We start from the raw sequence: 20555 nt of genomic DNA, 5'->3' as shown, positions 1-20555 counted from the left end.
CATGCCCACCATGACCATCCTCCCCCCCATCTCAGAAGTGATACTGAATCATCTCTAGGATCCCGGCCAATTTATCAGCAAAACCAACCCCAAGGGAAAAGGGCTCACCATCCTACATGATCTCAGAGCATCCCATGAATGCTGGCATAGGAAGAATTTCAAGGTCAGTAAATCCATCCCTTCGGCCTGGCAACACAATATTCCCGTTCACCTCCAGCTGGAGGGTTCAGAGTTTAATAGCCAAGAGTGAAGGCTCTGGCCTGAGACATCCCAAGCTCTATCATTTAATATGCTTGATCTTGGTCAAGCTACTGAATTTCTTTTAGCTTCACCTGTTAAATGGAAATAATATTTCCCACCTGAAGATGAAAATGAGCATCCAAATAAATAAATAAGTAAGTAACCCATTGATGTGGGCCTAAACAAAGCAAAAGTCCATTCTGGATGTCTCTTCCCGATATGACGTGATAGACACCACTGTATTTTCCCAAAGACTGGAAGGAAGAATGATTTGGTAACAACAAAAGGTAGAGTGTTTATGCCAAGAGGAAGCAATTCTTTAAAAAGAAAGGAGAGGAGGGAAGGAAGAATGAGTTCAACCGAGATACCAGCACAGGAGGCGGCAGGAGGAGAAGGAGGGGGTGTGGGGCAGGGGTTGGTAGGACATCTCGGGGAGCTCAGGATGTAGGAGCTTTCTCTGGCAAACCAGACACAACAATGTGCAGGAGAAGCAAAGATGAAAAATGAAAATAAATATGAGGAAATGATGGTAGTAATACAGGAGTCAAAACACCAAATGCAAACCAAAATAGAGAAAAAATGAACGACTACCATTAGCTCTAGGTCATTCCTAACCCAACCTGATGTCCCCATCACTTGGCAGCCTCCTGAGCCCTTTTTCTCTCACCTATCAAATCATTTTTCATTGTCCATCTTGGATTCCCTTCTCTGGGTAATAGAACGACCCAAAATTGCCCACATAACTTTGAAGTAACACCTACTTAATTAGAATCCTAATGAGCCCACGGACAGACATGCTCCCCCAAACCTCAAAGTCAGAAATGAGCAGGTAAATAAGGATGCTTGGAGCCCAGTCACTAGGCTTCTAATGCATACTCTAATTGTAGGTTTTAGTCTTTCAAAAACAGAAAGAAAGGATCATCACAGATTAGTGCATAACATAAAATATAGAGATTGTAGGAAAAATAATGAATGGGCTGGGGATCTTAAGCAAGAAAGGACCCGGACTCATGCACAATAATGAGTGATCCGCCATGACTGCCGTACATCCCCAGAATGAGCTTGGGTTGGGGGACACACAGACTCAAGGAGGAGATAAGATAATTCAGGCAGTAAGTACTCACTAAGGCAGTGGCAGGAGGGAAGAACACTGACGTGAGGCACTAAGCCTGGGGCTGGTAATCCCAGTCCTGGCAGAGCTATAGGGCAAAAGGGGCTGCAGCCAGGAGGGGCATCAGGAGGGAATGAGGTCCATCTACTGGAGGCCCTTTAGTGACGAGATAGTTGAGCAAAGCTGAAGAATCCTGGGGATCAGGGAATCAGTGCTCCCAAGGCACTGGCCCCCAAGACCCAGCTGTGCCCATGGGGAAGCAAGCTATGGGCCACTGTGACCAGCACTTGAAATAACCATTCCGACCTGCACACTCTGGGGAGGGGGGCCCCATTTACAGAAAAAGAGCCTCAAGTCAGGATAGGCCTCCAATGTAAGTTGAGCTTTTCTCCATTGAAAAAACTTCTGAGCATTTGCCACAGACTAATTCCCTCTTTCAGATCAAGTCAACCACCAACTCAGTGCTTCTCAACCCAGGAGCAAACTGCACTCACCCGGGGAGTTTTCTGAACAGTCGCCCAGGGACCACACCAATTCAACTGTATCAGAATCTCGGGGCTGTGAACCCAAGCATCTGCATTTGTGTCAAAGCTCCCAGGCAATTCCCAGAGGCACTGGGGTTGACAGTCCTGCACCTAGAGCCAGCTGGGGCCCTGCCCTGAGGGAGCTTCATGGTGGCCCAGGAAGCCCCAGCTCCCAGGACAGAAGGCAAGGCGGGAGTGGTCACCACAGTTGGTGAGGAAGGAAGAGGTCTAATGGTCCCTACGAGATGTGCAGTGTATTTTTTTACCAAGCAGTTTTCTCTGAGACACAGGTAGGGCAGCCACCACTTGGGTGCTAGACCTTCTACAGACAATTATACAACATCCTCTGGGAGCCCTCATCTCCATACTTCCCTGGGGCCAGGGAAAGAAACAAAGCCAACAGGGATGCTGCAGGAACCCATTCTTTCCAGATGACTGTAGAAACACCACTGTAATGCACCAAGAGCGGATCTGAATTTTGTTTACATTTCTTAAGGAGACAAACAAAAAAGATGCAATGGTCTCCTTCCATACTATCTTGCTCATATATCTTGAAGGAAAGTTACACTACAAATCCCTTAAGGTCAAGAACCCTATTTTTCCATCTCAGTATCTACAGGAGCACAGAGCAGATGCCCCATATGTATCTGGAGAACAGATGTATTTGCTAACTGCTTCGGTAATTACTAGATAATTTCTAAGTGTTCCCCCCATGGAGTCTAAGGGGGCATCAGCCACTTACCAATACAAGGGGAAGGACACTCCTAATACTTTAGCCAAAATGCCTATTGAATAGCCCACCTTATAAAACCACTCCAAAATGTAATGAAAATCGAAAGAAATTGATGCTTTGGTTTATTAAAGTTGAATTTTACACAAGTATAATCATATTTTCTTCAGCAACATACCTGTGAATATGCTCAAAAATGTTGTAAAGCCCTGTTTTCATCTTCTTTTAAATGTGTTGCAAATTCAAACACCATAGTCACCCTTCCTTCACCACTGCTGGGAGCTTGCATGTCAAAGCTGCTCCCCCAGCCTAAACCGGCTATTATTAGCAGAGGGTATGATGCTATTTTTTAACATTTTATTAATAATATATTGTGTTTACACAGCAGCTTTGTCCTCGGGCACTCAGAGATCTGCACAGCCGTGCATAAATGCCCTGGAGGCCACTCACCGGATCGCAGTTTCTGTTTTTCTGCTGTTTTACAAGCTGGGAAGGAAAGAGGTGTGTTCCATAAACACAAATGGTCATAATGGGGACGTCAAGGATTAGGAGGCTTGTCCAAGGTCACCCAAGGAGTTTGAGGTCCACTTAGAAACACAACCCGATCTCTTGACTCCCTCCCAGCAGCCAGCCCCAGTCAGCCACCTGGCCATTCGAAGACTCTTGGCACCCACATTGCACCCTCACACGGCCACCACCCTGGGACTGTGGTGGCTTCCAGGAGGCAGGCAAGATTTGGGTCAGAAGCCAACACTACAAATACTGCTTCTTTCTGTCACAGTGTGCTGCTTCCTAGTTTAGGTGGGAGCAGAAGGGGGAGCAATGGAGGATCGCTGCCGCATCAGCATGTCATGTGGACCTCACCAGGAGAGGCTGACCTGGCCAGGAAAGGGCAATGTGTCCATGGGCCTGACAGCACCGAGCAGCCAGGTCACTGGAATGAACGCAAATTCCTTCTCTCTCTTGCCCAAACCCCAGCGGAGAAAAACACTGAGTCAGAAAGAGACAAATGCAATGCCTCTTGCAACATAATCCCCCAAATGAACACCAAGTGAAGTTGAATTGGAACTCCCACAGGACCACCAGCTGTCCAAGAGTGGTCCACAGAAGAGCAGCATCAGCATCACCTGGGAACTTGATAGAACAGCCAATTTTTGAGTCCACCCCAGATCTACTGAATCAGAAACTCTGGGGATGGGGCCCAGTAATCTGTATTTTAATAAGCCCTTCCTGTGTTTCTGATGCACAGTCAAGACAGAGCCTAGAATAGTCTTCCCCAAGACACATTTAATATCTGAAAGACGACTAGTAAAATCCTGAGAAATGACTAAAGCCACTGGTCATCTCTTTTTCTTCTGCTAAAGACCACAGATTACTAATTGTGCACACCATTGCAATTCTATGAATAACCTTGTAGCAAGCATTAATATTTTTTGTCAATGAAATTATAAGGGTAAAACCTACTGACAGATACTCTCTCACAACCAAAATGATGTCAGGTTGAAAATTTGGTCCCTTGTCAATTATAGGTTTGAAGGTCTGTGATTCCCATTAATAAAGCCTGAGTCCTATACCAGTTCTAAATTATTTTCTATCAGATCCAAATAGCCAAACAGGAGAAGTTTTGTCTAGTCATCCCCTAATTTACAAAAGACCTAAAACACAGCAGCCCTGGTAATTAATCAGTTCAGTCCACAGCTTAAAGTGTCAATGTTTTATTTATCATCTTTCATCCTGGTACCCAAAGCACTTGTAATCTGGGCCATTGTTCAAATGTGAAGTAATGAAAAATAAAAGACAGGTGATGAGCACAAACATAGTACTTAGGGATGCACAGTCTCTGGTGTTATTTTATCCTAGCTAGATTCTCTCTCCCTTCATGTGCTCTGCCATTTTAAATAAAGCCAAAAAGTCCATTTGAAGGCAGGAAAAAAGGAAGGAGAAAGTGAGGAATGAGCCATGTCTCATTCTCTATAATGCCTACACCAAACACTAATTCAAGACCACCATCTTCCCCCTTCCCTTTATTCTCCTAAGCTCTAGACCCCACCTCCTTTCACACCCACATTCCCATATCTCCTCTACCTTCATCCTCATCCATCTGCTACACAGTGGACAGGCTGTGGTGTGAATGGTTCCTCAGACCAGAGGTCTCCAGGAAAGCAGTCCATACACTCTCCATGGTAAGATCGTCCCTCTCCTCAATGTGTAACCACCAACTCACATGTAACCACCTTCCTCAACAAATGGCCCTTTGTTTATATCTGTATGAATGTACAAGCTAAGACCCACTCAATTAAAATCTTACTTACACGGGACTGTTTTTCCTAGCTTCAATGGTAAAGACAAAAGTCAACATGAGGGATTTATAAGAGAATTAGATTCTACAAGAATGCAGTACAATAGAATTTTCTGTGATGATAGAGTGTTCTATTTCTCACTGTCCAGTATGGTAGCCACTACCCACATGTGGCTACTGAGTATTCAAATGTAGCTAGAGCAACTGAAGAAATGGAATTTTCATTTTAATTACTTTCAATTAATTATAATTTAAATGGTCACATGTAGATAGTTACATATCAGAAGGTGGAGCTCTCGAGGTTGTGCTGAAAATACGGATTCATCAGTGCATATGTACATAGGTATGCTGTCTCTAACTATCTGTACTCTCTATATAGTTTCTCAATAAGGAAAGAAAAATGAAGAAAGAGAGGAAGGGAAGATGGGGGAGAGGGAAGGAGGGAGGAAGGGAGGGAAACCCAAAAGCTACTCATCAGGATCAGGTAAATTTATGAGGGCTGGCAGCCTTTGCTGTTGCACAGGCGCACCATGCCTTTAGTATCCTCTGCTAACGAATGCATCACTTCCTCCCATCCAGTAAACCCCGCCCACTCCCTGGGTTTACCCGCCAAGTCTCACTCTTGTTCTCATCTATTGTCAGCCAATCATAGCCACAGCTACAGCTGCAGGGCCAACTGCATTTTTTTATTTGTACTTCAGTCATTCACGTTTTAAGGTCTACATGCCAAGCCTTGAAGTTAAGGAAAACATAATCTATTTGCAGTCTCCGGAGAGCACAAATGTAGGATGGAAACTTGAAAATCATCACAGAAAGTTATTACTTGTGAATGTGAAAACGGGCAAGAAACAAAATGAACATAGTAACATGGTGAGATACAGCCTGGGGACAGAGTGGGAAGGAAAGAGGACTCTGCAGTGTGACATTTATTTTTTTAATATTTTTTTAAAATATTCATTTGAGAGAGAGAGCGTATGAGTGAGGAGAGGGGCAGAGGGAGAGGGAGAAGCAGAGTCCCCGCTCAGCAGGAAGCCTAATGCAGGGGTTGATCCCAGGACCCTGAGATCATGACCTGAGCAGAAGGCAGATGCTTAACTGACTCAGCCACCCAGGCACCCCTGCAATGTGACATTTAAGCTAGGTCTAGGAGAATGGACAGGAATCATTAAGCAGAAAAAATGGAAGGCTAGGGAGGACACTCCATGCAGAGGGGACTGTGAGCAAAAGCATGAAGACCTAGCACTGTGGGGCCCTGCTTCAGTGAAAATGCAAAGTAGAGGTGCTACACATGGATATGTTCATGCTATTAATGACAGATCACATGTTAGTCCACACAACAAGTCTCAATAAATCTAGTAAATCTGGAGTCATATCACGCATCTTTACTGACCAAAATGATATGAAACTAGAAGTTAATTACAAGAATACAAGTGGAAAAAACACAACCACATGGAGGCTAAACATGCTATTAAGCAACCAGTTGGTCAAGAAAGAAATCAAAAAGGAAATTAAAAAAAACACCCAGATACAAATGGAATTAGAAACACAATGGTTCAGGGACGCCTGGGTGGCTCAGTTGGTTGAGCGGCTGCCTTCGGCTCAGGTCATGATCCCGGCATCCTGGGATCGAGTCCCGCATCGGGCTCCTTGTTTGGCGGGGAGCCTGCTTCTCCCTCTGCCTGCCATTCTGTCTGCCTGTGCTCGCTCGCTCTCCTCTCTCTCTGACAAATAAATAAAATCTTTAAAAAAAAAAAAAAAAAAACACAATGGTTCAAAATCTTTGGGACACAGCAAAAGCAGTTCTGAGAGGCAAGCATATGGCAATACAGACCTACCTCAAAAATCAAGAAAAATCTCAAATCACAAATAAACAATTGAACTTTATACCTAAAGGAACTAGAAAAGTCCACAGTTAGTAAAAAGAAGGAAATAATAAAGATCAGAATTGAAATAAATTAAATAAAATCCAAAAAAATGAAACTAAGAGCTGATCATTTGAAGAGATAAACAAAATTGATAAATCTTTAACCAGATACATCAAGAAAAAAAAAGACTTAAATAAAATCAGAAATAAAAGAGGAGAATTTACAACTTATACTACAGAGATACAAATAATTACAGACAATACTAAGAAAACTTATATGCCAACAAATGAGACAACCCAGAAGAAGTAGATAAATTCATAGAAACATACGATCTTGCAAATTTGAATCATGAAGAAATAAGAAAACATGAACAGATTACTAGTAACAACACTGAAATAGTAATCAAAAATTCCCAAAAATCAAAGTCCAGACCAGATGGCTTCCTAAGTGAATTCCACCAAACATTTAAAGAAGAGTTAATACCTTGTACACCTGAAACTAAAACACTATATGGTAACAATACTGAAATTAAAAAACTCAGTAAAATTTTAAAAAGGATGAGGAAAAGAGGCTTTGGAAAACAGGGGGGAAAAAAGAACTAATAACTATTCTTCTCAAACCATTCCAAAAAATAGAAGAGGAAGGAATGCTTTCAAATTCACTCCGTAAAATCAGCATTGCCCTGGTAACAAAACTAAAGACACTACCAAAAACAAAACAAAACAAAAAGTTATAGGCCAACATCTCTGAGGAATATAAATGCAAAAATCCTCAACAACATATCAGCAAACTGAATTCAACAATGCATTAAAAGGATCATTCTTCATGATCAAGTGAGATTTATTCCAGGAATGCAAGAGCAGTTCAATATGCACAAATCAACAGTATGACAGACCACATTAACAAAGTTAGAGTAAAAATCATATCATCATCTCAGTAGATGCAGAAAAAGCATTTGACAAGATTCAATATCCATTCATGATAAAAACACTCAATAAAGTGGATTTAGAGGCAACTACCTCAATATGATAAGAGCCACATATGACAGACCTATAGCTAACATACTCAATGGTGAAATGCTGAAAGTGCTTCCTCTAAGATCAGAAACAAGACAAGGATGTCTACTCTCACCACTTTTATTCAACATAGTACTGGAAGCCCTATTCATAGCAATCGGACAAGAAAAGAAAAGGCACCCCAATTGGTAAGAAAGAGGAAACTGTCACTAACTGCACATGATACTATATAGAGAAATCCTAAAGACTCTACCAAAAACAAACAAACAAACAAACAAAAAAAAACCCTCTTAGAAATAATAAATTAATTCACTAAAGTTGCAGGATACAAAATTAATACATAAATCTGTTGTGTTTCTAAACACTCATAATGCAATGGCAGATTGAGAAATTAAGAAAAACAATCCCATTTACAATTAAATAAAAACGAATAAAATATCTAGGAATAAATTTGACCAAGATGTGAAAGATATATATTTTGAGAATCATAAGACAATGATGAAAGAAACTGAAAACAACATAAATAATGTAACAACAACATAAATAAACCATGCTCATGAACTGGAAGACTATTGTTAAAATAGCCACACTACTCAAAGCAATCTACAGAGTTAATGCAATCTCTATCAAAATGCTAACAACATTTTTCAAAGAGCAAGAAAAAATACTCCTATAAACTATACGGAACCACACATACCTCAAATAGCCAAAATAATCTTTAGAAAGGAGACTGAGTTAAAGGCATCACGATCCCAGATTTCAAAATGAACTACAAAACTGTAACAATCAAAAGAGTATGGTACTGGCACAAAATCAGACACACAGATCAACGGAACAGAATATAGAACCTAAAAATAAACCCAAGCTTGAATGTTCAATTAACGTACAACAAAGAAGGCAAGAATATGAAATGGGGAAAAGAAAGTCTCTTCAGTAAATGGTTTTGGGAAACCTGGATGGCTACATGCAAAAGAATGAAACTGGACCATTTCTTACATCATACACAAAACAAACTCAAAATGAATTAAAGACCTAAATGTAAGACCTGAAACCATAAAGCCACTTAAAAGAAAACACAAGCAGTAAATTGCTGAACATCAGCCTTAGCAATATTTCTCTGGCTCTGCCTCCTCAAGTAAGGGAAACAAAAACAAAAATAAATAATTGGGACTACATCCAACTCAAACCTTTTGCACAGTGAAGGAAAACATCAACAAAAGGGTAACATATTGAATGGGAGGAGGTATTTGCAAATGATATATCCAATAAGGGGTTAATATTCAAAATACACAAAGAACTTATAGAACTCAACACTAAAACAAAAACAAAAACAAAACACACCATACTCCAATTAAAAATGGGCAGATGACCTGAACAGACATTTTCCAAAGAAGACCAAAGAAGACCAATAGATACATGAAAAGATGTTCAACATCACTCATCACCAGGGAAAGGCAAATCAAAACCACAGTGAGAATATCACCTCATACCTGTCTGAATGGCTAATATCAAAGAGACAAGAGAAAACAAGGGTTGGTGAGGATGGAGAAAAGAAAACCCTCCTACACTGTTGGTGGGAACGCAAGCTGGTACAGCCACTGTGGAAAATGGTATGGAGGTTCCTCAAAAAATTAAAAATAGAGATACCATATGATCTAGTAATTCTACTTCTATTTACCCAGAGAAAATAAAAATACTAATTTAAAAGATATATGCACCCCTATGTTTACTGCAGCATTATTTATAATACCTAACATATGGAAGCAATTTAAAGACCCATCAACAGATGAATAAGTAAAATGTACTACACACACACACACACTGGAATATTATTCAGCCATAAAAAAAGGAATGAAATCTTGCAATTCACCTAACTTGGGACAGACCTAGAGAGTATAATGCTAGGTGAAATGGGTCAGTCAGAGAAAGACAAACACCATATGCTTTCACATCCATGTGGAATCTTAAGACAAAAAAAGCAGAAACAGACCATTAAATACAGAGAACTAGTAGTTGCCATGAGGGGAGGGAATGGATGAAATAGGCAAAGGAGATTAAGAGATATAAACTTCCCAATATAAAGTCAGTCAGTCACGGAGATGAAAAGTACAGCACAGGGAATATAGTCAGTAGTACTGTAATAACTTTGCGTGGTGACAGATGGTAACCACACTTATCATGGTGAGCATTTTGTAGCATCTATAATTGTCAAATCACCGCATTGTATGCCTGAAACTAATATTGTATGTCAACTGTACTTCAATTTTAAAAAAATTTTTAATTTGGGGCGCCTGGGTGGCTCAGTGGGTTAAGCCGCTGCCTTCGGCTCAGGTCATGATCTCAGGATCCTGGGATCGAGCCCCGCATCGGGCTCTCTGCTCGGCGGGGAGCCTGCTTCCTCCTCTCTCTCTGCCTGCCTCTCTGCCTGCTTGTGATCTCTCTCTGTCAGATAAATAAATAAAATCTTTAAAAAAAAAAAAATTTTTTAATTAAAAAAAAAGGAGGGGAGAGGATATTCCTGGAGCATTTGGCCTAAGGAGAACAGCAATGCAAGTGCCACATGAAGAATGTCCCTCTGTGTCCTGAAAGTCCCCCCAAGATGCAGGTGCAAAACCAAGGCTCTTAGATGGTGCATGGCCCGGAGTGTTGTATTTAATAGGTACATATTTCAACACACAGTAGGGAAAAACCCAATTATCACCCCAAGCCTTCAAAGATATTATTCCTTAGGGGAAAATTAAGATTACATTTAGGTAAAAATTCAGTAGATAACAGCATAGGTGATATGCAGATAGGGCGAAGGTCATCAAGGTGAAATACATTTCTGAGCGACGACAGGAAGTCACTGGAGGAGTTTACGCAAGGAAGGCACACAGCGTCACCTGGGCTTCACAAAGACCCTCTGACCGTGGGTGGGTTTGACAGGAGTGAAGGGAAACAAAGTAGAGGCAGAGGATCAGCTGGGAAACAACGCTGGTGGCCAAGAAAACAAAGTGATGACTCCCCACACAGGGACCAGGACAGCTGAGAGGGATTGACAGGCAAAGACAGGGGCCTAAACTGATGGAACTCAGAAACCAACCTGACCCGAACAGTGGGGCGGGGACACAAGGACAACCCTGATTTTGAGACTGGCCGAAAGAGGAGGTAGTACACGTTTCTGAGTAGGTAGTGTGAGGCTGGAGTGGGGGCTGGCAGGGGGTCTCCTGGGGACTCACTAGGCTTGAGGAGGAATGCCCAGACAGCCAGATACCCTGAGCCTAGCCAGAGAGGCAGCTCCTGAGCCCGGCCTCCTGAAGCCATTCTCTTGGAGCCCCCACACCTCATACTGTTGTTTCTGGGGTGTGGAGAGGTGGAAGGAGAGACAGGAACAGAAAGCTGCTGCCCTAATAGTTGCCAAACCCTACCCAGTATCCCTGCTTCCAACAGACACTGCAAGGGGACTGCGTGCTGAGACTCACGACCCAGGCTCTTTCAATCCATCAACCAACACCAATCAACACCTATTACGGTCTAGTGCAAGGATTCAGCAGCAAACAAGAAAGTGAGTAATTCCTTGCTCTCACGGAGCTTACACATCAAGAGTCAGACAATAAGAAGGTGAGCAAATAAGCCCAGGATGCAGAGAGCAGCATAAAGGAAGAGAATGACCAGTGCTATTCTATATACAGTAGTCACGCTTCACTCTGATGATAGGACATCTGACCAAAGACCTAGAAGAAAGAAGAGTGAGCTGTGCAGCTGCATGGGAAGAGCACTGTGGACTGAGGGAACAGAGGGCAGAGGCTCCCATGCAGGAGGGAACCGGGCTTATTCAGTGAACAGCTATGAAACCAGCATGGCTGGAATACAGCATCCATGCAGGGCCTCAAAGTCATACCCAGGCCTGGGGCCTTTTCTCTGAGTGGGACAGGAAACCAACAAAGGAGTCATCAAAGAAATGACTTAAATAGGATGGCGATGGCCATGCTGTTGCTAACAGGCCAATGGAAGCAAGGAGACCAAAGGGAAGGTAACTCCACAATGAACCTCAGAAGAGATGATGCTAGCAGAGGGCAGAAGTGGAGGTGAGGAGGGGCTGGTTTCCACCGGTTCCTGTGAGCTCCAAAGCAGCTCTGCTGCTGTTTCATGATTTTCACCTGAAATAAGCAGTGGACTAGTGGGTCTTAGAAAGATTGTAAAAGGATTTTCAGGGTGAGCCTCTGTTTCTCAAGAGAAAAAGAACATTCAGAATCACTACTTAGGCAAACTGGTTATTCAAAGTGAGCCACGTAAGAATTTTCTGTGTCAGATCAATTATCAATTTCAACTTTTTCTTAAATATTTACTCAATGCATAATTACTTGTCTATGCACAGAACATGATAACAGCCTCTACAGAAAACACAGGAGAAAGAGAGGCTTGCTTTTCCCTTCATACCCATCATGCTTTCTGTGTATTTTTTAAACAATGTGCAAGTACCACCTATTAGAATAAGCACTATGTCAATCTTGAGACTGAGGGAGCTATTTCCTGAGGGTTTACCAAGTGCCCAAAAGCCTGCTACGCACTAGATAGAATGACAAGATACTCCTTTTCCTCAAAGAGCAGAGAAAGGTGGCATTTAAATCACACAGGAATCTTCTAGAGGAGATTTGAGGTGACTTTGAAAGAACCAAAAGAGCAGGAGTGACGAGTATATTCCAGGAAAAGGAAAAGTATGTGCAAAAGTCATATCAGAATTCACTTGGTCAGCACATTTTCACTACAAACCCATTTTGTGCCAGGCACTGTTCTAGGGAGCAAATCATGCAGAACATGGGGTGAGAAGCTGCCAAGTGGAGTCAAGAGCAAGGCTCTGAGACAGAGACTGCCTGAAGTGATCCAAGAACATTAAGTCAGCCCATGGGCTGAAGAGAAGTAAGGAAGAGGGCAAGTGGTAGAGGTGAGGTCAGAGGATAAGGGTCATGAAAGCTCTCAGAGCCACTGGAAGGATTTAGGGGTTTTGGTTTTTTTTTTAAGATTTTATTTATTTATTTGAGAGAGAGAGCATGAGAGGGGAGAAGCATGCTCCCCGTGGAGTTGGGAGCCCAATGCAGGACTCCATCCTGGGACTCCAGGATCATGACCTGAGCCGAAGGCAGTTGTTTAACCAACTGAGCCACCCAGGTGCCCAGGGTTTTAAAAAGATAGGAAGCCCCTGGAGGCTCTGACTTGGGGATGCTGTGATATTACATGTTCTAACAGGATCACTCGTGCCTGCCTAAGACAACCAGGGAGAGCACTTGAAGGTCATGCAGTGATACAGGTGAGAGTGACAACTGATGGGTCCTGAACCAGGACCGCAGCATGGAAGGGGTGAGCCATGGGACATACTCTGATTTCAAGTTTTGGTCTGGTCAGGGATACACTTTGAAGGCACCATTGACAAGTTTTAATCAGATACAGTTTGAAGTAAACAAGACTCAGTAATTCAAGGTTTGTGACCTATAAAAAGTGAAGGATGGAGATGCCATTTCCTGAGCTAGGAAGACCACAAGAGATGCAGGTTTCTTTGGGAGGTGGCAGGGGGGGATCAGGAGTTCAGTTTGGGACACGCTAAGTTTAGAATGTCTGCTAGGCATCCAAGTGGAGGTGTTGAGAAGGCAGTTGGAGATAAAAAGTTTAGTTTCAGAGAAAAGTTCAAGTGCGGACATAAACTGGAGTCATCAGCACACATTGTATTTATATCCTTGAAAGTGGACGAGATCAGTTTTTCAAGAATCCCAAGTGCATGAGTAAGGCTGGAGTTAATGATCCATGAAGGGTCCTAGCCAGGTAGCTGGGCAGGGAGGAGGGCAAGGGTCAACACTGAAGAACCTCACATACCAAGCCAAGGTGTGGACCCTATCTTCAGAAAACCATGCAGAGCCCATGACTGCTTTGAAATGGTGGAGTAAGAGGATTAGATTTGCATTTTCAATAGCTGACTTGGGCAGTCCCATCATGAACATCTGCTGGGGCAGCTTGGCACCGCATGCATTCTCCTTCCAGTGGTAGTGGGCCTCAATCCTCCATTCCAACCCCACTGTCCTCAAGGGGAGAACTGACAGTAAATGCACCCCGCCCTTGAACTGAGTCACCCAGCCGAAGCTCGGGCTAATCAGATAGTCTTCCACTGGACTTTGGATCCATGATAAATGATAAGAACCAAAAACAGAGATGCTTCATCCCACTGTAGAGATGACTGGAGGTCAAGCTCAGCTGGGACTCGACCCGAGTGGCTAACCAACACCCCCGCCCCCCCAGGTAGTCAGGCTTCCTGCAGAGCAGCTGACTCCCCGAGAGCAAGTATTCCCTGAGAATCAGGCAGAAGCTGCCAGGGCTTCCTTGGAAGTCATGCAGCATCTTTCCAGAGCACTCTGTTGGTTACAAGTGGCCTCCTGAAACTAAAGGGAGGGGAGAGAGATGCCACCTCTTGATGGGAAAATGACAGGAGAATATTGGGGAAGGCCACATACTAGGTTAGTAAATCCTTTGTTTCTGGAGACTTCTTTGGTCAAGATAGCTCATGCCGAGAGCCAGGTTCTGCACAGCAGGAGACAAGGGGATGGAAGTCAGAAGAAATGAAGGAGGTCAATTCCCAGTAGGCCCATGGTAGCTTGTATCATCGTTCTCAAAAACTTGATCCTACACGTTCCTTCTCTTCCATGCGCCTCTCAACACCTCTGTGTAGGGGAAGTGTGCGTCCCACCCACTGGCAGGCCTGGACATGGTGCTCGCTTTGGCCAACAGAATGTGAGTAGAGGTGCCCTACACCACATACGCCACTCCTGAGCAATAGCTCTGCACGGTTGGATCGGCCCTGTTCCATCCTGTAAAATAAGCAGGACAATGCTCAGGGAGGCGCTCTTTCCCCAGCCCAAGACCTGGAAAAAGGACTCATGTGGAGCAGGGCTACCATGAGGCCTTGGCTTAAGAGGTAAATGACTGAGAAAATAGTATTTGTGCTTTAAGTCACTGAGATCTGGAGGGTGTTTGTTATTGCAGCAAACCTGACAGACCCAAGCAAGGTTCTTGAAAGAGAAAAGTCCGATGTTAGCAGCAGGGCGCCTGGGTGGCTCAGTCAATTAAGTGTCTCACTCTTGATTCCAGCTCAGGTCATGATCTCGGGGGCGTGGGGTCAAGTCCACATAGGGCTCTGTGCTCAGTGGGGAGTCGGCTTGAGAGACTCTCTCCCTCTGTCCCTACCCCCTCCTCAAGAAATAAATAAATACTTAAAAGAAAAAAAAAAAACCTATCTCTAAAAAGCAGCACCTAGACCTGGAGCAGGTAGCTGGCTGTTAAGAATCATGACAGAATAAACTGTTGGAGGGCAGCTTTTTTTAATTTTTTTATTTTTTTTAAAGATTTTTATTTATTTATTTGACAGAGATCACAAGTAGGCAGAGAGGCAGGCAGAGAGAGAGGAGGAAGCAGGCTCCCCCGCTGAGCAGAGAGCCCGATGTGGGGCTCAATCCCAGGACCCTAAGATCATGACCTGAGCCGAAGGCAGAGGGTTAACCCACTGAGCCACCCAGGCGCCCCTTTTATTTTTTATAAACATATATTTTTATCCCCAGGGGTACAGGTCTGCGAATCGCCAGGTTTACACACTTCACAGCACTCATCATAGCACATACCTTCCCCAATGTCCATAATCCCACCCCCCCAACCCCACTCCCCTCATCAACCCTCAGTTTGTTTTGTGAGATTAAGACTCACTTATGGTTTGTCTCCCTCCCAATCCCATCTTGTTTCATTTACTCTTCTCCTACCCCCTTAACCCCCCATGTTGCATCTCCTCTCCCTCATATCAGGGAGATCATATGATAGTTGTCTTTCCCCGATTGACTTATTTCGCTAAGCATGATACCCTCTAGTTCCATCCACGTCGTCGCAAATGGCAAGATTTCATTTCTTTTGATGGCTGCATAGTATTCCATTCTGTATATATACCACTTCTTCTTTATCCATTCATCTGTTGATGGACATCTAGGTTCCTTCCATAGTTTGGCTATTGTAGACATTGCTGCTACAAACATTCGGGTGCACGTGCCCCTTCGGATCACTACGTTTGTATCTTTAGGGTAAATACCCAGTAGTGCAATTGCTGGGTCATAGGGTAGTTCTATTTTCAACATTTTGAGGAACCTCCATGCTGTTTTCCAGAGTGGTTGCACCAGCTTGCATTCCCACCAACAGTGTAGGAGGGTTCCCCTTTCTCCGCATCCTTGCCAGCATCTGTCATTTCCTGACTAGTTAATTTTAGCCATTCTGACTGGTGTGAGGTGATATCTCATTGTGGTTTTGATTTGTATTTCCCTGATGCCGAGTGATATGGAGCACTTTTTCATGTGTCTGTTGGCCATCTGGATGTCTTTGCAGAAATGTCTGTTCATGTCCTCTGCCCATTTCTTGATTGGATTATTTGTTCTTTGGGTGTTGAGTTTGCTAAGTTCTTTATACATTTTGGACACTAGCCCTTTATCTGATATGTCATTTGCGAATATCTTCTCCCATTCTGTCAGTTGTCTTTTGGTTTTGTTAACTGTTTCCTTTGCTGTGCAAAAGCTTTTGATCTTGATAAAATCCCAATAGTTCATTTTTGCCCTTGCTTCCCTTGCCTTTGGTGATGTTCCTAGGAAGATGTTGCTGCGGCTGAGGTCGAAGAGGTTGCTGCCTGTGTTCTCCTCAAGGATTTTGATGGATTCCTTTCTCACATTGAGGTCCTTCATCCATTTTGAGTCTATTTTCGTGTGTGGTGTAAGGAAATGATCCAATTTCATTTTTCTGCATGTGGCTGTCCAATTTTCCCGACACCATTTATTGAAGAGGCTGTCTTTTTTCCATTGGACATTCTTTCCTGCTTTGTCGAAGATGAGTTGACCATAGAGTTGAGGGTCTATTTCTAGGCTCTCTATTCTGTTCCATTGATCTATGTGTCTGTTTTTGTGCCAGTACCATGCTGTCTTGATGATGACAGCTTTGTAATAGAGCTTGAAGTCCGGAATTGTGATGCCACCAACTTTGGCTTTCTTTTTCAATATTCCTTTGGATATTTGAGGTCTTTTCTGGTTCCATATAAATTTTAGGATTATTTGTTCCATTTCTTTGAAAAAAATGGATGGTACTTTGATAGGAATTGCATTAAATGTGTAGATTGCTTTAGGTAGCATAGACATTTTCACAATATTTATTCTTCCAATCCAGGAGCATGGAACAATTTTTCCATTTGTGTCTTCCTCAATTTCTTTCATGAGTACTTTATAGTTTTCTGTGTATAGATTCTTAGTCTCTTTGGTTAGGTTTATTCCTAGGTATCTTATAGTTTTGGGTGCAATTGTAAATGGGATGGACTCCTTAACTTCTCTTTCTTCTGTCTTGTTGTTGGTGTAGAGAAATGCAACTGATTTCTGTGCATTGATTTTATATGCTGACACTTGACTGAATTCCTGTACAAGTTCTAGCAGTTTTGGAGTGGAGTCTTTTGGGTTTTCCACATATAGTATCATATCATCTACAAAGAGTGATAGTGTGACTTCTTCTTTGCCGATTTGGATGCCTTTAATTTCCTTTTGTTGTCTGATTGCTGAGGCTAGGACTTCTAGTACTATGTTGAATAGCAGTGGTGATAACAGACATCCCTGTTGTGTTCCTGACCTTAGCGGAAAAGCTTTCAGTTTTTCTCCATTGAGAATGATATTTGCGGTGGGTTTTTCATAGATGGCTTTGATAATATTGAGGTATGTGCCCACTATCCCTACACTTTAAAGAGTTTTGATCAGGAAAGGATGCTGTACTTTGTCAAAAGCTTTTTCAGCATCTATGGAGAGTATCATATGGTTCTTGTTCTTTCTTTTATTAATGTGTTGAATCACATTGATTGATTTGCGGATGTTGAACCAACCTTGCAGCCCTGGAATAAATCCCACTTGGTCGTGGTGAATAATCCTTTTAATGTACTGTTGAATCCTATTGGCTAGTATTTTGGCGAGAATTTTTGCATCTGTGTTCATCAAGGATATTGGTCTGTAGTTCTCTTTTTTGATGGGATACTTGTCTGGTTTTGAGATCAAGGTGATGCTGGCCTCATAAAATGAGTTTGGAAGTTTTCCTTCCATTTCTATTTTCTGGAACAGTTTCAGGAGAATAGGAATTAGCTCTTCTTTATATGTTTGGTAGAATTCCCCCGGGAAGCCATCTGGACCTGGGCTTTTGTTTGTTTGGAGATTTTTGATGACTGTTTCAATCTCCTTACTATGGGTCTGTTGAGGCTTTCTATTTCTTCCTGGTTCAGTTGTGGTAGTTTATATGTCTCTAGGAATGCATCCATTTCTTCCAGATTGTCAAATTTGTTGGCGTAGAGTTGCTCATAGTATGTTCTTATAATTGTCTGTATTTCTTTGGCGTTCATTGTGATCTCTCCTCTTTCATTCATGATTTTATTTATTTGGGTCCTCTCTCTTTTCTTTTTGATAAGTCTGGCCAGGGGTTTATCAATCTTATTAATTCTTTCAAAGAACCAGCTCCCAGTTTCGTTGATTTGTTCTATTGTTTTTTTGGTTTCTATTTCATTGATTTCTGCTCTGATCTTTATGATTTCTCTTCTCCTGCTGGGTTTAGGCTTTCTTTCTTGTTCTTTCTCCAGCTCCTTTAGGTGTAGGGTTAGGTTGTGTACCTGAGACCTTTCTTGTTTCTTGAGAAAGGCTTGTACCGCTATATATTTTCCTCTCAGGACTGCCTTTGTTGTGTCCCACAGATTCTGAACCATTGTGTTTTCATTATCATTTGTTTCCATGAATTTTTTCAATTCTTCTTTAATTTCCTGGTTGACCCATTCATTCTTTAGAAGGATGCTGTTTAGTCTCCATGTATTTGGGTTCTTTCCAAATTTCCTCTTGTGACTGAGTTCTAGCTTCAGAGCATTGTGGTCTGAAAATATGCAGGGAATGATCCCAATCTTTTGATACGGGTTGAGACCTGATTTAGGACCAAGAATATGATCTATTCTGGAGAATGTTCCATGTGCACTAGAGAAGAATGTGTATTCTGTTGCTTTGGGATGAAAAGTTCTGAATATATCTGTGATGTCCATCTGGTCCAGTGTGTCATTTAAGGCCTTTATTTCCTTGTTGATCTTTTGCTTGGATGATCTGTCCATTTCAGTGAGGGGAGTGTTAAAGTCCCCTACTATTATTGTATTATTGTCGATATGTTTCTTTGATTTTGTTATTAATTGGTTTATATAGTTGGCTGCTCCCACGTTAGGGGCATAGATATTTAAAATTGTTACATCTTCTTGTTGGATAGTTCCCTTGAGTATGATATAGTGTCCTTCCTCATCTCTTATTGTAGTCTTTGGCTTAAAATCTAATTGATCTGATATAAGGATTGCCACTCCTGCTTTCTTCTGATGTCCATTAGCATGGTAAATTCTTTTCCACCCCCTCACTTTAAATCTGGAGGTGTCTTCAGGTTTAAGATGAGTTTCTTGTAGGCAACATATAGATGGGTTTTGTTTTTTTTTATCCATTCTGATACCCTGTGTCTTTTGATTGGGGCATTTAGCCCATTAACATTCAGGGTAAGTATTGAGAGATATGAATTTAGTGCCATTGTATTGCCTGTAAGGTGACTGTTATTGTATATTGTCTCTGTTTCTTTCTGATCTACTTCTTTTAGGGTCTCTCTTTGCTTAGAGGACCCCTTTCAATATTTCCTATAGAGCTGGTTTGGTATTTGCAAATTCTTTCAGTTTTTGTTTGTCCTGGAAGCTTTTAATCTCTCCTTCTATTTTCAATGATAGCCGAGCTGGATATAGTATTCTTGGCTGCATGTTTTTCTCATTTAGTACTCTGAATATATCATGCCAGCTCTTTCTGACCTGCCAGGTCTCTGTGGATAATTCTGCTGCCAATCTAATATTTTTACCATTGTACGTTACAGACTTCTTTTCCCGGGCTGCTTTCAGGATCTTCTCTTTGTCACTAAGACTTGTCAATTTTACTATTAGGTGACGGGGTGTGGACCTATTCTTATTGATCTTGAGGGGGGTTCTCTGAACCTCCTGGATTTTGATGCTTGTTCCCTTTGCCATATTGGGGAAATTCTCTCCAATAATTCTCTCCAATATACCTTCTGCTCCCCTCTCTGTTTCCTCTTCTTCTGGAATCCCAATTATTCTAATGTTGTTTCGTCTTATGGTGTCACTTATCTCTCGAATTCTGCCCTCGTGGTCCAGTAGCTGTTTGTCCCTCTTTTGCTCAGCTTCTTTATTCTCTGTCATTTGGTCTTCTATATCGCTAATTCTTTCTTCTGCCTCATTTATCCTAGCAGTGAGAGCCTCCATTTTTGATTGCACCTTATTATTAGCTTTTTTTATTTCAACTTGGTTAGACTTTAGTTCTTTTATTTCTCCAGAAAGGGCTTTTATATCTCCCGAGAGGGTTTCTCTAATATCTTCCATGCCTTTTTCGAGCCCGGCTAGAACCTTGAGAATCGTCATTCTGAACTCTAGATCTGACATATTACCAATGTCTGTATTGATTAGGTCCCTAGCCTTTGGTACTGCCTCTTGTTCTTTTTTTTGTGGTGAATTTTTCCGCCTTGTCATTTTGTCCAGATAAGAGTATATGAAGGAGCAAGTAAAATACTAAAAGGGTGGCAACAACCCCAGGAAAATATGCTTTAGCCAAATCAGAAGAGATCCCAAATTGTGAGGGGGGAGAAAGGGGTAAAAACAGGTTTAGAAAGAAAAAACACCCCCGATC

The 20555-nt window shown here is 42.2% G+C and overlaps 1 protein-coding gene across 1 annotated transcript in view; it reads right to left on the bottom strand.

Annotated features, from left to right (window-relative positions):
• Nucleotides 1-20555, bottom strand: part of TMEM163 (transmembrane protein 163) — a 229342-nt gene that overhangs the window by 41888 nt on the left and 166899 nt on the right. The window lies entirely within an intron of this gene.

This window comes from Lutra lutra, chromosome 3 (genome assembly GCF_902655055.1).
Source record: "Lutra lutra chromosome 3, mLutLut1.2, whole genome shotgun sequence".
Lineage (NCBI taxonomy): Eukaryota > Metazoa > Chordata > Mammalia > Carnivora > Mustelidae > Lutra > Lutra lutra.
The sequence above is the reverse complement of the archived record's forward strand: the minus strand, read 5'-3'. Positions and strand labels throughout refer to the sequence as shown.